Source organism: Crinia signifera, chromosome 1, assembly GCF_055691185.1.
Source record: "Crinia signifera chromosome 1, ASM5569118v1, whole genome shotgun sequence".
NCBI lineage: Eukaryota > Metazoa > Chordata > Amphibia > Anura > Myobatrachidae > Crinia > Crinia signifera.
Window position 1 is genome coordinate 45,883,893 of NC_139217.1, and position 16,193 is coordinate 45,900,085.

General features: G+C 50.2%; 1 protein-coding gene across 2 annotated transcripts in view; it reads left to right on the forward strand.

The window, feature by feature from the left end:
- The first annotated feature begins 246 nt into the window (after positions 1-246).
- Positions 247-16,193, forward strand: part of ST3GAL5 (ST3 beta-galactoside alpha-2,3-sialyltransferase 5) — a 68,728-nt gene continuing 52,781 nt past the window's right edge. Inside the window, exons 1-2 of one of the 2 annotated variants that reach the window (XM_083146953.1) lie at positions 247-532; positions 1,237-1,465. The gene's annotated coding sequence lies outside the window, so the exon portion shown is untranslated. The remainder of the gene's footprint in view (positions 533-1,236; positions 1,466-16,193) is intronic. The other variant, XM_083147032.1, reaches the window with a different exon arrangement.

Sequence of the window (16,193 nt, forward strand, 5' to 3'; positions counted from 1 at the left end):
GATCACTCACAGTTTCGTCGTTGACGGGACCATCGGTTATGAGCGCACCGATGGTCATCCCTAGACACATTACGCCGCCGGCCGGGCCCCTCAGGGGTGTGTGGCTGCAGCGAGTGTATGCCGCCATTGCGCCCGCATACACGACCACGTGACCTAGCCGTGTTATTATTACCATTAAACTTTCCAGACCCGGCGGTGGGCGTGAGCTGCGAGAAGTTCCTGATAGGTCGCTCAGACATTCCCAGGGGAAGCGGCTGCGCCGTGATTGGCTGGTCGCCGCCGTCTTGTGATCCAGTGGCCACGCCCGCCCAGCCGCGCAGCGAGAGCGAGTGGAGATCCGTTACCTACAAGGGGGGATGGAGAGCCGGTGTCCCGTCTGACCGGCACCGGGTATCCGCCGCCGCTCCTGCTCTTACCAGGTGGCCGCTCTCCCTAGCGTGACGTTTCCTCCCGGCTCCACGGGACTGCAGGACACCCGCTTTACTAGGACTATTGGATCCTGCACACCCGCTGCGCTCTGGGTTAGTTTAAGGTAGATGCTAAGTTGTAGTTGGCTAAAGGACCGTTAGTTTAACTCTCTCCCCCATGCTTAGTTCCCGGAACACTGGACCTTGTGCCGGCTTTCACCCGGTTTCCCGGGATCGCTAGTTCGTTACCAGCATTTCTGACCCGATCTACCCGGATCATAGGACGCTGCAAGTCTCATCCGCTTTCTCTAGACCATTGGACCTGACCAGTCACACCCGCTTTCCCCGGGCCACCAGCAGGCGCTGCACTTTGCACCTCCAATGCTGTGACCCGCCCCCTCCCCTTTCCATATGCCCCCTCACCCTAGGGTAAATCTAGTGCTATGACACCCCCTATCCCTTCATTGCACTGTCCTCCTAACCCTAGGGTACGTACCTCTAGTGCAGGGACACCCTCATTGCCCTGCCCCCTCACCCTAGGTACCTCTAATGAAGGGACCCCCTCATTGCCCTGCCCCCTCACCCTAGGTACCTCTAGTGCAGGGACCCCCTCATTGCCCTGCCCCCTCACCCTAGGGTACACACCCTAGGTGTGCCCTCAGTGCTGTGCCCCCCTCCCCCTTCCCTTACACACACACACTAGGTGTACTCTCTGTGACACTGACCCATTTCACCCCACTGTGTTACTCTTGTCACTGCTGTGACACATTGCAGTGCTCCTGTCTCCACATCCTCCCTAATAACTCTTTGTGACTCCCACCCCCTGCAGGGCTGTTCTGCTGTGACATAACAATGTGTTCTCTGTGACATGACAACCTTCTGCCACAAGATGCCTCTCCAACCTGGCTCCAGGTGTGCTTCCCCCAACCTCTTATTACCTGCTGTCCATCCACTGTGACCTCTAGGAACCGTTACCCCTCTACTGTTGCTGCTGCTGCTGTGCTCCTCTACCTGGATGTGGAGTCCGCGGATTTACCCACAACCTGCCCCTGGCTCATGTAAGTTATATATTATGGCAAAACCACATTCCTGCGTATGGGATAACTGTCCTGATCACTCGCTTCCGTGATATATATTATGCATAGGTTACAAATGGCCGACGATTGAGTTGTGTAGTGTGATGTGAGCGTCTTGTGCTAGTGTGGCTATGGAAAATGTGCAGGTGTGTTTTAAAAAGTGTTCTACAAGCTAAAGTCTGTGGCTTTTGCTAGTGCCCAGTGTATGTATAAAATATACAACAGGTAGTGGGCATTACACATTGGCTGCACACATAATCTGCCTTGGTTTCAGGCACACCTACCCCCCCCCTTAACCGGTGTGTCGTCCTAGGCATCTGAGCCGAAGTGGCTGTTGGTAGTTCCGTATCAGCACTGTAATGTTCTTTATCCATTTCTACAAGAGGCCATTTGTATAGTTCAGTGGTTCCCAAACTGTGTGCCGTGGCTCCCTGGGGTGCCTCGGGACACTTACAGGGGTGCCGTGGGTTGGTGGCCTAGGACCAATTCAAATAATTTATGATCAATTATTTATGGACAAATCCAGTGCTGGTGGCTGCCAATCATAAAATATGTGTACAATAAGCACATATAAACACACAATCTACTTAATTGTATATATTTTTTGGGGGGCCTAGGGGTGCCGTGGAAAGATTCTGGTAATCTAGGGTGCCGTGAGTCAAAAAATATTGGGAACCCCTGGTATAGTTGCTGTGCCATAGGTAAAGAGTCTGTATAGTTCATTTGCACCTTGTCAAAACCTGATATTAATGGGGCATATCCTCATGGGGGTAAAGAAAACTAGATGTCCCTCCGTCCTGTGCAGACACAATAACCGCATCCGATTTGTCAGGGCGATATTTATATACATATTATTTATTTGCAGCTTCTTATATAACACAGCATGTTATATAACGCAGCATATTCCGTTGGAAACAGCGATGAAACAAACTGGGTAGTAACAGACCGACATAGAGGTAGGAGGGCCCTGCTCGTACAGATGTGCAATTTACCAGCGGAGGAGGCAGCGGACTGTTTATGGAAGAATGGCTACGCCGCTGTACTCTGGCACACAGTAACCCACCCAGATTGGATGGCGTGTGCGTGCGGCGCAGACCCCTGCGTGGGGTTACGATCGCGCCAATGTTGGAAAGAAAAATAAATCTGGTATTTTAAACTCAATTAAATTATTCCTACATTCATTTTAAGTAGTTGCCTAGGATTTATAGGTCATTATCAGCCATAAGCGCTAAGTTAATAAAACATATTAATAAACGTGGGGGCTGGTATTTCTTGTCTTTATCAGTGCTGGATAAAGTCATTCTTTTGTAATTTATCTATGTGGAAGCTTAATTAGTAATGTGATTTATCTATGTGGAAGCTTAATTAGTAATGTGATTTGTTTGAGCTTGTGTACACCATCACTTTAAAAGTAATGTAAACCGTTTCCCCCCTCACAAGTACACTATCTGATAGAAGTTTGTTTTGTGGTCTTTCCCCCGTCATATGTGCACCAAACGGCAGCAATCATATAATGCAGCTCTGGGTGTGTGGTGCACGCTGTGCTGCGGGGAGGGAGATACTGCAGGCTTCTGAACAACAGCGCAGATAAAGTGCAAGGCTTTGTGGAAGCTTTTAGTGGAGAGTTGTTTTGTGTATTGTTAAGTGATTTCAACATTGTACCTGTGTCACCTAGGGGTGTGGATTCTTAGATAGACAGTTACGAAATGACATAGGCCCTTATTCTGGTTCACTCGTAAAGGCAAATTCCTTCTCAAATGGACAAAACCATGTGCACTGCAGGTGGGGCAGATGTACCTTGTGCAGAGAGAGTTAGATTTGTGTGAGTTCTTTTCTTTTCTTTTTTTTTGCATATCACGGGTCGATGCCTGCACTGTCCCTTTCCACGCTCTAGTGGGTACAGAGCTAATTCATTCGGAATGTAAATATTTAGTCTAGTATGGATGTAATGGTGTGTACACACGGTGAGATTCCTGTGCCATTCGATTGCTATGCCAGTTGTGCCATTCGATTTTTGCTGTTTTGACTCCTCTTTTTTCTTTGCAATTTTGACTTTCTGTACTTTCGATTCCGATGCCATCCCGAGGAGGTTTTGACTATGTGATTTACATGCGATTTAGACTATTCGATTTTGACTTTACTATAAATATGAATAAAAGGTTGTTGGCTGGGTGACGCAGATCACATCGGGAACGAATCGCAAGGCATGCATCTGAGCTATTGGGAGGAACTGTGGCTGGTTTACGGTCGTTAGGTCGACAGACATTGGACCGACCACTGATAGTCGACAGACCTTATGTTGACACAGGCAAAAGGTTGACATGCTTAAGGTTGACAGTCAAAAGATCGACATAGGATTTTTTTTTTTTTATTAGCCGACGTGCCGACGGGTGGTTTTTCATTCCCTACCTGTTTGGTGTCTGTATTGACTGTGTCGACATTCAGAGAAAAACCCATGTCCACCTTTTAACTGGCGAACTTCCCAATGTCGACAATTTTGAACTTGTCCTCCCCCCCCCCCTTCCGTTCTGGTAATGCAGACAACAAGACCAAGTAGTGCTGACTGGGATATTGTGCTGTGGGGAACTGCTCGGTGACCCTTCCCTTACCCTCAGGGCATGCTATTATTATACTCTGCAGGAAGCAGCAGTAAACCAGCCAAGCCTTGTGTGAGTTGGTGTGTGCTTTTTTCACCGAGATACAAATGAATTTGGTTGTACTAAGCAATGAAATACGTCCTATGTATCAAATGATTTTTGTGAACGGACTTAACACCTGCATCGTGAAGCATTTATTTTTTTAGAGGTGCCGATCTGCTGCCGGGCCCCCGTACAGTGCAGGGCCTGGTGTACACAGTGGTATTGCACTGTGTTATGGTCTCGATGTTACCAGAAAAGCCGAAAGTCCATTTCACAAAGTATTTAAAATTACCGAATGCACAAGTGGCCCTAGCATTTGCCATTTCCCAGCGTGTGATGGGAATATAGAGTAATAATCGACCGATATATTGGACCATCAGTCGGAAATCGGACAATCGGCCAAAAAAATCGTTCTAGTGTGTGGGGGCCTTAAGAATAACGAGTCGTTTTTAGAAAAGCCTTATCAGGGCGGCGCAACCCTCGGGAGCCCTGTGGTCAGAGCGATTAGATGTGCTTGCCTACGTACGTCTCAAAGTAACTTCTATGTATGGAAATATTTTAAAACCTTTTATATTTGTAACCAGACACCATACAGTGTCATTGGCACGTCTTATTTACAGTGACACCTTCATAGAAATATGTGGGTCATTTAACAGCAGTCTTTCTGTGGGGAGTAAACTGTCTCGTTGCTGTATTAAGTGGTTACCCCCATCCTGGGAGTATCATTGCGTTACTTTGTTAGTCATTTAACATAATGCTGAACTGGCGCGATAGTCCGACCATACAGGCAGAGCAGCGCTGTGATACCGGTGCCCCAATAAAACAGGTTGCCCGAGGCCTTGCTGCCGCCATGTGCACAGCGTTTTTACACATTTTAGAGAGCTTGGGGGGAAGCTTAACACTTCCATAGGTCGTTCTCACGACTACGGATGACCATTGTTGATTCAAAATAATCTATTGTTTATAACCGATGTTGAATACTTTTTCCATCGATGGGGGAGATCCAGATGGTTTTCCTTCGATGGCTTTTTTTTTGTTCAAGGTGCAGAGACACTGACTACCCTGGAGCCCTACCCCCACGTTCTGATTGGCTCACGGGCCAGTCAGTCAAAAGTCATCATCACGTAGTTTATTACAATCAGTGGTTAGTTGCAGTATTGCCATCGATGGTGACTGCACCAGTGGCCATCGCTACTCGCGGCGGCATCAGTGACGCTGACGGCTGGAACATGCCCCAGTAGAGGTGGCCGGACCGCCCCAAATGGTGATGCCATTTTTGTGCGGAAAAGGCACGGCCCGCACAACCGCTGCGACCTGTCCGTGCCACTTTCAGCGGGAACACTACTGTGCCCCAGTATGCTGTTTAAATATATGGGAGACTGATTGATTGGAAACTTAAGGATCAGACCTGTGGCAGATTTTATCTATGGGCAGGACTGCATCCCCTAACCCCCAGTAAAATCCGTCACCCCCCTTTTGATTCGATTTTATATTAGGTCTGGCATTAGATCTTTGCATTAGATCTGTATTTTTGCATTAGTTATCGAATTTGATATTGAACTCGATATACATTCATGGTACATTGGGTACTTGTGTAGTTTCATGGCGCCCGATATATCAGATGCGATATCTGCCCACTATCCACTACGCATGGAGTTGATTTTATATAGTTTGGCAAGCGCAGTAATCCGCGCCCCCTCGCGGGACTCGCCACGCTTCGGGCTCGCTGCGCTCGCCACACTATATAAACTCAACTCCATGCATAGAGGATAGTGGGGTTATGAACAGGTCAAAAATCGCATCAATATATCGGCCGGTATCACATCCGCTATATCGGACCCCATGAAATTGATTTTGTGAAAACCGGAGCGTGCATCAAATCGAATGTAGATCGAAATTGACACAAAAACCGTTAGATTTCATTTAGGATTCTATTTGATTTTGCTTCTATAAGCAAATTCGAATCGGGGAAAAATCGATGCATGTGTACAGGGCTTTAATGCTGCCACATTCAGTCTGTGACTGCACTGGCTTCAGTGTGACTGGCAGTGACTTCCTGCCTGCCAGTCACTCACAGTGCAGACAGTCTTATTGGAAGGTGTTCCCTCCCTCTGGGGCTGCGATAAGCAGTGAGCAGTATAGCCGAGTTCTATAGGCAGCAGTGTTGCCAGTGGCAACCTGCCCCATATGGTCAGGTAGTCACCGCTCCTGAATCGAACACTGTAATATAGTATCAAAGTTCTGTTAGAATTTACCCCCTATTGTTTATGAAAATAACTAGCTATAAAACTTTTATCTCTTAAATATATTTGGCTACATCTGTCACTCAAAGTGTGTGAGTGTGTCTGGGTGGAGCCTCTGACTCACATGACAGAGAACCAGCCCAGTGAGCCCACAGTGCCAGACACCCTCTGCCTCCCCATGCTGCCCAGGAACCTACTCCACAGGCACCAGGTGAGCGCTTTGCAGCCAAACACCTCCCGTGATTCGTGGCACCCCCCCTCCGGTGGCGGCCCCCCCTCCAGCAATTCGCGGCCCCCTCCCCCCCCGGGATCCGCAGCAACCCCCCCTCCCCCCCGTGATTCGCAGCAACCCTGCCCCCGCAACCTCCTGCGATTCGCGGCACCCACCCCCCGTGACCCCCCCCTCCCGCAATTCGAGGCACCCTCCCGCGATTCACGGCACCCCCTCCCGGGATTCGCAGCAACCCCCCCTCCCACGATTTGCAGCAACCCCCCCCCCCCCGCTATTCGCAGCAACCCTGCCCTCGCAACCTCCCCCGATTCGCGGCACCCACCCCCCGCAATTCGAGGCACCCCCCCGCGAACCCCCCTCCCGCGATTTGCGGACACCCCCCACCTCCCCCCCCCCTCGCAATTCACGGCAACCCCAGGATTTAATGGCACATGCAAAACACTGACATGGCTATGGTCGACAAAAAGGTTGACATGAAAAAGGTTGACATGAGTTTTTGAAGATTTATTTTTCAATTTTTTGAATGTTTTCATATTCATTCTCATGTGTCGACATGGACACCTTTGAAGTGCCACCCCCCCACCACCCCCCCTCCAGTGATTTGCGGCACACACCCCCCCCCCGCGACCCCCCCCCCCACGATTCGCGTTCCCGCGATCTGCGGCACCTCCCGCGACCCTCCCCTCCCACGATTCTCGGCACCCCCCCGCGACCCACCCTCTCGCGATTCGCTGCAAACCCCGGCCCCCTGACCCACCCCCCCTCCAACGATTCTTGGCAGCCCACCCGACCCACCCTCCCGTGATTCGCTGCAAACCCCCACGCCCCCTCCCGCGATTCGCGGCAACCCCAGGATTGCACAAGCAAAACACTGACATGGCTATGGTCGACAATAATAAAGGTTGACATGAGTTTTTGACGATTTATTTTCCATTTTTTGAATGTTTTCATATTCATTCTCATGTGTCGACATGGACAACAATGAAGTGCCACACTTATGTCAACATTTACATGTGTTGTCCTTTCTGTGTTGATTTTTTCTTGTGGCGATTCACGACCCCCCCCCCCCGCGCGATTTGCGGCACCCCCCGCGTCCCCCCTCCCATGATTAGCGGTAACCCCCGTGACCCCTCTCCAACGTTTTGCAGCATACCCCGCGACCCCCCCCCCCCCGCGATTCGCAGCACACACCCCCTGCGACCCACCCTCCTGCAATTCGCTGCACACCCCCCCGCGACCCCCTTCCCGCGATTCGCGCTCCCCCTCCCGCAATTTGCGGCACCCCCCATCCCCCGTGACCCCCCTCCCGCAATTCGCTGCACCACCGTCCCCCCGACCCACCCTCACCAGCGATTCACGGATATCCCCCCCCCCCCTCCCCGCGATTCACGGCAACCCCAGGATTAAATGGCACAAGCAAAACACTGACATGGCTATGGTCGACAATGAAAAAGGTTGACATGAGTTTTAAAAGATTTATTTTTCATTTTTTTTATGTTTTCATATTCATTCTCATGTGTTGAAGTGCCACACTTATGTCAACATTTACATGTGTTGACCTTTCTGTGTTTATTTTTTCTTGTGGCGATTCGCGGCGATCCCCCCCTCCTGCAATTTGCTGCACCCCAACCCCATGACCCCCCCCCTCCCGCAATTCGTGGCACCCCCCCCCCACGCGACCTACCACGATTTGCGGCAACCCACCGCGCCCCCCTCCCGCGATTCCCAGCACACACACACACCCCGTATGCCCACACACCCCTATCACTATCCAGCTTCCTGCTCTCCTGAACCGTAACTTCCACCACTGGGGAGTCGCTGATGCTGTGTTGCCAACATACCCCTATCATGCCTCATAGCCCAGCCTCCTGCTCTCATGCACCCTAACTCCCACCCAGTAGGAGGAGACACTGACTCAGAGCCACCATCCTGTTCTCCTGTACTGCCACGCTTGACCCCCACCCACTGGCAGAAGCTGCACAGTGTCTCCACCCTCCTCTTTAGTCCCCCTTATGCCCACACACCCCTATCACTACCCAGCCTCCTGTTTTCCTGCGTCGTGACCTCCGTTAGTGGGGAGCCGCTGACTCAAAAACACCCTACTATACTATTGCACACACACACACACACCTAAACAACACGCACACACAGCCCCCCCCCACACCCACAACTGTCACTATACCATCCACACTATCAATGTACATCTAACTCTTTAACCGCTTTTTAATTAAACAAAACAATACACGGTACTTGTGGAGTATCACGGCTCCCACGACCTGCATCGTATGCAGATCGTATGCTAAAAATCGCATCGATTTTGCACTGAAATGCATCAGAATGCATTGAAAGGTGTATTAAACTAGTGAAATGCCCCCAAATGCCATTTTTCATAGTGCACCACCCCCACTATCAACGTCAACCCGAAGCGTGGCGAGCGCAGCGGTACGCGTCCTACGACCTTTTCATACCCCCACTATCCACGTCGGCGTGGAGTTGAGAATAGAATAGTGAGGCGAGCGGACGCGGATACCTGTGAAGCCCGCGAGGGGACGCGTATAGCTGTGAAGGTATCCGCGTCCCCTCGCGGGGCTCAGTGGCTCGCTGCGCTCGCCACACTATTCTATTCTCAACTCCACGCCGACGTGGATAGTGGGGGTATGAAAAGGTCGTAGGACGCGTACCGCCGCCCCTCGCGGGCTCGCTGCGCTCGCCACGCTTCGGGTTGACGTTGATAGTGGGGGTGGTGCACTATGAAAAATGACATTTGGGGGCATTTCACTAGTTTAATACACATTTCAATGCATTTTGATGCATTTCAGTGCAAAATCGGGTGCCATCGCATCGCATCGTATGCCATCGTATGGCATCCGATGCGATCGCATACGATTTTTAAACAAAAATGCTCAAAAATTGGTAAAAATCGTATCGCATCGTATGCCACTACATATGGCATACGATGCCATACGATGGGAGCCGTGATACTCCACAAGTACCCAATACACACCCCCTTCCAAATCATATGCTCTCTATTTAACACATTTCACCTATAACTCAAGTTGCAATACAGGCATCTTTCATACAATTCTAACCATCTTTCTCATATACAAATGTTTACAAATTAAGTGGGCGCAGCCCCTTACGACGGTGTGAAGAGCGCCCGTAGGGCGCGATGAATCACCTAGTTGGTTAATATACAGTGCTCGTCCTTTATACCACTCCGCAGACAAGGGGTTATTCAGATCTGATCACACCGCTGCAAATTCGCAGGCCAAACAAATATCGATAGACTGCAGATGTGCAAGGCCGTCCTGCGATAAAACCCTTCTACTTTTCTAATCGCTGTCTGTTATCAAGTTGATGGACAGGAAGGCGGCATTTGGGGTGGTAATCGGCCGTTTTATGGGAGTGTCGGGGAAAACGCAAGCGTGCCCGGTATTTTCAGGGAGGTCATGTGACATCAGACTCCAAAAATAGTTCAATGGTGAGCTACTTGCACCGGGCGTGATTTCACTCTGGTGGGGCTGCATATATCTACTCGCAGAGCAGCGATCCGGGCTGAATAGCCCCTCTATTGCACTGATCTGGTCTGTTTGAAGCGTGGGCCGTACAGTATTTCAGCACGGAGCGTTGGAGTGCTTTGAGAAATAGATCATCCAGCATCTGTTGCAGCAGCAGGTGCCTCCGCCATTGACCTCAGGCCTCCAAGTTAATCATTCATCCCATCCCGACAGGTCAAGTTACTCACTGCACTGAGCAGCAGGAAAGCATTTTGGTTCATTGTAACTGAGCAATCGGCCCGATTTCACTGCCCAATCCATCTGAAAATCGGGACCAAATCGCATCGTGTATGGGGGATTTTTTGGCTAGAGTTACTAGTGTTGAGGAGTATGGCTTTCCTTCCCTTGGAGCTGAGATCAGGTTGGACATGGGGCCTACTCAGACCTGATCGCAGGACAGACTTGTTCTCAAAATGGGCAAAACTGTATGCGCTGCCTTTGGGGCAGATGTAACATGTGCAGAGAGAGTTAATGCCCATACACACTAGGCGATAGGGGCTGCGGCCGATATAATTAATAATATCGGACGTGATATTGTGCATACTCGCTGAATGTTATGGATCAGTGATGTCACAGAGACCCACTGAACGTGGCTACATAGCCAAATTGACCTACATGTTCAGCAGGTACCAATCATCATTAATGGTGTACGGGAGAGCGCATAGTTAACCATATTGAGTGTACCCTATAGAGGATATTGTGAAATATCTTTCTCCATATTCTCTAGTGTGTAAAAATCAAGCAGCCAGTATTTACCCTGCACAGAAACAAAATAACTCACCCAAATGTAACTCTCTCTCTATACATGTTACATCTGCCCCACCCGCAGTGCACATGGTTTTGTACATTTGCTAAAAAATAACAGCTTTGGGATCTCAGTCTGAATAACCCCCATTGAAAGATCACTGTTCTGCTCAGCCCGCACAATTCTTAGTTGTAACCATGGGTGCAATTATAGCAGTTCGTTTCTATGGGGCCTGGAGGCTTGGGAGGCCTGGACTTAGGATATGAAACTGCCCACTGTACCAATTTTCCAGATGTTCCTGCTCAGCAACATGCGATGTCATTTTTCACAGAAATTATGGACATGAGTTGAAATCATGTAAAATGCACCCCAAATGTCATTTTTCACACTGTACCACCCCAACTATCAACGGCAACCCGAAGCGTGGCGAGCGCAGCGGTACGCGTCCTACGACCTTTTCATACCCCCACTATCTACGTCGGCGTGGAGTTGAGAATAGAAAGCGTGGCGGGCGCGGCGAGCCCCGCGAGGGGACACGGATACCTGTGAAGCCCGCGAGGGGGCACGGATACCTGCAAAGGTATCCACGTCCCCTCGCGGGGCTCGCTGCGCTCGCCACGCTTCAGGCTCGGTGGCTCGCTGCGCTCGCCACACTTTCTATTCTCAACTCCACGCTGACGTGGATAGTGGGGTATGGAAAGGTCGTAGGACGCGTACCGCCGCCCCTCGCGAGCTCGCCACGCTTTGGGTTGGCGTTCATAGTGGGGGTGGTACAGTGTGAAAAATGACATTTGGGGTGCATTTTACATGATGTCAACTCATGTCCATAATTTCTGTGAAAAATGACATGGCATGGCATCAGATCGCATGCAATTTTATAAAAAATGCATAAAAACACGGGAAAATCGCATCGCATGCCACTACATATGGAATGCGATGGGAGCCGCGAAAGTACACAAGTACCAAAATCAACTCCATGCCCACTTGGATAGTGGGGTTATGAACAGGACCATTTAACATTGACTCCTATGGAAAAATTGCGTCCATCGCATCGCATGCGATTTGGTTGCATGCGATGCGATCAACGCGATTTTCTCGAAAAATCGCATCTGATTGTATGCCTTAAGTTAAGGCATACAAACAATCGCATCGGGTGCCCAGATATTACACAAGTACCCAGAGGGGAGATGCATTAAAGGCCCCCACACACTAGAACAATTTTTTTTTCCGATTGTCCAATTTCCGACTGATAGTCCGATATATCTAACTACCAGTGAAATACACAAGCGAATGTTGTGGATCCTGGAGTGAAATACACAAGCACTTGTACACTACTGAGCAATTAAAACACTCACCTTATAAGGTAGAGCGCAGTTCATACAGTAGCCTAAGCGTACGGAACGCAAAGGGGAAAGTGAGTCACCGCCTGCATACCAGCAGCGATTGTATAAAGCAGTACACGGATAACGATCACAATCTTGATACTCTGCCGGCTTGCGGGGATTGTGTGGATAATGTGATAGATCGGGTGCAAATTATTACTGTATCACATACAGTGCACTTAACAAAATCTATCAACTGTACATGGTACGAAATCTATTAAAGATACCGCACACACCGCACCAGCAATAGCCGACCTGCTATGATACTGTCTCATTGGATCCAATCTGTGGATTGCTCAGTGTGTATAAAAGTCAATCGACATAACTAACCAGTCAAACACACAGTGAGTGTGGTGGATTATTGAGTAAAATATAAATAAAGCTAAAGGGAGCATTACAAACTCCATATGTACTCCATAGAGGCATAGACTGGACCATCTTGCGGACGTATCACAAAATAAAGGCACAAGACCACACATGCAGGCACGCATTGTGCATCTGTGACAGGGAGATATAAAACCCAAAAAATCAGTAACACTGATTAAAACAGACAGAACAGACGGTACACAATAATTTATTCAGCAGACAGTGATAATATCACCACCTAGCATTATAGAATCAACATAGGCGCCCAATCAAAGAGTTGCATGTGCATCACAAAAGCAGCAACCAGAGTAATAACATCAAGCCACGAGATCAGAGTGACATTTCTCTACCGTCCAATGGGATACTGGGCTTCACTACTATGGGGATTGAGACCTCCGCAGGAGAGACAGGCACATAAAAGAACTTTCAGTGTGGGTGCACTGGCTCCTCCCCTCAATCTCCCTCCACTAGTCAGTTTTGAAAAATGTGCCTCAGGAGAGGCAGTGCTTCTGGATGCTCCAGAGTTTTTTCCACATTTATTTTCAAGTTTGTTATTTTGGGGCGCTGTAGTGACCACACAGCTGTCCTGCTTCGTGGGTGTCAGGGGAAGGGTCAGTCCCCGACCTCTTCAGGTGCAGAGCTGACCCTGCTACAGGACAATCCAGTCCTGCGTGGGACTTGTCACCGCACAGCATTGCGCTGTAGCGAGCAAGTCCCCTAGCCGCCGCACACCCCTGACAGGTCTGAAGACATCGGTGGTGAGTACAGGCTGGGGGTCCCACAAGGGGTCCCCGCAGCCATTTCTGGTGCGGCAAGACGACGGCTAGTAATGGCGGCTCTCCAGCAGGGACCGCGTGAACACCGCGTCTGATAACTGGCATAGGGGTGCTGCCGCTGGACCACCAGGGACACCCCTCAGGGTATAATATATATTTTACACCTTAATAATGTCAGTATAATTATATGTAAGCGCCAGCTCCGTGTAAGGGGGCGGGGCTTCACTCAGAGCGGGACCAAGCTCTGCTGGGCGCGCGCTGTCACTTCCTGCTTCTTCACACGCTGCCAGACTCCATTACAGGGCTCCTCACTGGCGTGGTGGATCCGGGTACTTGCAGCACGGCAGAGACAGCAGGTTTTTATAGCGATTTAGCGCTGCTGCGCTATCTAGCTTAGTCAGACACTGTGTTGTTTATATCACTGTGTTTAGCGTTACCAGCTCACCCAGATCTGTGAGTTCAGGTTAAGGGTGCACTTGGCTCCCCAATTGCTCTGTTTTTTCCCCACTGTTTAGTTACAGACACAGCATAAAGCAAGCACATAGTCTGTTTTCACTCAGAGGAAACACATCCAGCAGTGTGTGCACGTGTGTGACTGCGTGGGGGTTGTGTTTGTTACTACAGACATTGTAGTACTATCTCATCATGGTGAAAAAGTTCACTTGTATGGTGTGTAGCACCAAGTTTGTGCCCAAGTCACAGTCCCAGGTTACTTGTGAGGCTTGTATGTCACCACAGCCCAGTAGTGCTGACACCCAGATCAGTGGGGTTCCCCCACAGCTTGCGGGGCAATCGCAGGCAGATGAGCAGGAGCCTGCGTGGGCCTCCAACATAAAGACCTTGTTGGATTCTGTGGCTTCACAGCTTTCCACTAACACTCAGCAAACGCAGAGGGTTCAGAGGGAATTGTCCATGTTATCTGCCAGGGTGGATATTCTTCATACCCAAAATGTACCTCCCCCGCCCGCACAGCCTCAAAAGAGGCAGGCTACTGCTATGGAAGATGAGGACGATGAGGACATATTGGAGGAGGGTGAGGAGCAGGGTCTGCAGGAACCAGCTCCTGAGACGGCAGTACATGGTCCCGAGCCCCTTATCAGGGCTATTAGGGATGTTTTAGATCTCCCTGTAGAGGCATCCACAGAAGGAGATCCTTTCTTCATGACTCAGAAGAAACAGCCAGTGTACTTCCCTGAGCAGGCAGAGTTAGAAACTGCTTTCAGGGCTGCATGGCAAAACCCTGATAAGAGGTTTACTCTTTCAAAAAGGTTCACTAATGCATATCCTTTTGAACCTTTGGGCAGAAAGAAATGGGAGGAGCCACCGGTAGTTGACTCCTCTGTTTCCCGCCTCTCTAAGAAGGTGTTGTTACCAGTCCCAGGGGTATCCACCCTTAAGGACGGGGCGGACAGAAGGCTGGAAGCTACCCTCAAGTCCATATATACGGCTAGTGGGGCATCCCAGCGTCCAGTTTTAGCCAGCTGCTGGATGGCCAAGGCTATTCATACCTGGTCAACCCAGATTCAGGAAGGCTTGTTGGGTGACATGACTGTGGCCCAGATAGGGGACAGCCTGCGTCACATTCAGGATACCGCAAAGATCCTGTGCGAGGCACAAAAGGAATTGGGCGCAATTAACGCGCGAAATTCAGCCATGGCGGTGTCAGCCAGACGGGCCTTGTGGCTGCGGCAGTGGTCTGCAGATGTAGACTCAAAGAAGAGTGTGGAGGGTATTCCCTTTACAGGAGAATGGCTGTTTGGCAGTGAATTAGACGGTTGGATTTCCAAAGCCACGGCAGGAAAATCTACCTTCCTTCCATCAGCCCCCACGGTTGCAAAGCGTACCTTCACAGGTGCTTCCCAGCAGTCCTTTCGTGGGAACAGGTTTCGCCCCAAGGCTAGGGGCGCCTCCAATGCCAGCAGGGGCACGAGAGGCAAGTTTAGGAAGCCTAACACCTCCAACACCCAGGACCGTCCAAATGCCGCGACTTCCTCTAAGCCTGCAGCATGACGGGGTTTTCCCGCCACGAGACTCTCTCGCGGTGGGAGCGCGATTGTTGCATTTCAGCCATGTGTGGGACGCCTCAGGTCTGGATACCTGGGCCAGAGGTCTCATTTCTCTAGGGTACAAGCTGGAATTCGACAAACCCCCTCCCAGACGATACTTCAGGTCGGCACTTCCAGCATCCCAGGAAGATCAGGTGCTCCTTCAGGGGGCCATTACCAGACTGCTTCAGTCTCAGGTAATTGTACCAGTGCCAGTCACGGAGCAGGGCCAGGGATATTATTCCAACTTATTCCTGGTACCGAAGCCAGACGGCTCAGTAAGACCCATCCTGAACCTAAAGTCACTGAACCCATTCCTGCGCGTGTTCAAGTTCAGGATGGAGTCCTTGCGCTCTGTGATCGCCAGCCTAGAAAGAGGGGAGTTCCTGGCCTCTATAGACGTCAAAGACGCCTATCTACACATTCCTATCTGGCCCCCACACCAAATCTATCTCAGGTTTGCCTTGGGGAACGACCATTACCAATTCCGGGCGTTGCCTTTCGGCCTGTCGACAGCCCCGCGGGTTTTCACAAAGGTAATGGCGGAAATGAGGTCACTACTCAGGCTCCGAAGGGTGAATGTAGTGCCATACCTGGACGACCTGCTAATAAAAGCAGGGTCGGCGGAGGCTTTAAGCAGTGCTCTCAATCTGTCCATACAGGTTCTAAGAGACCACGGGTGGATCCTAAACATGCCCAAATCATCGCTGGTCCCAACCCAGAGG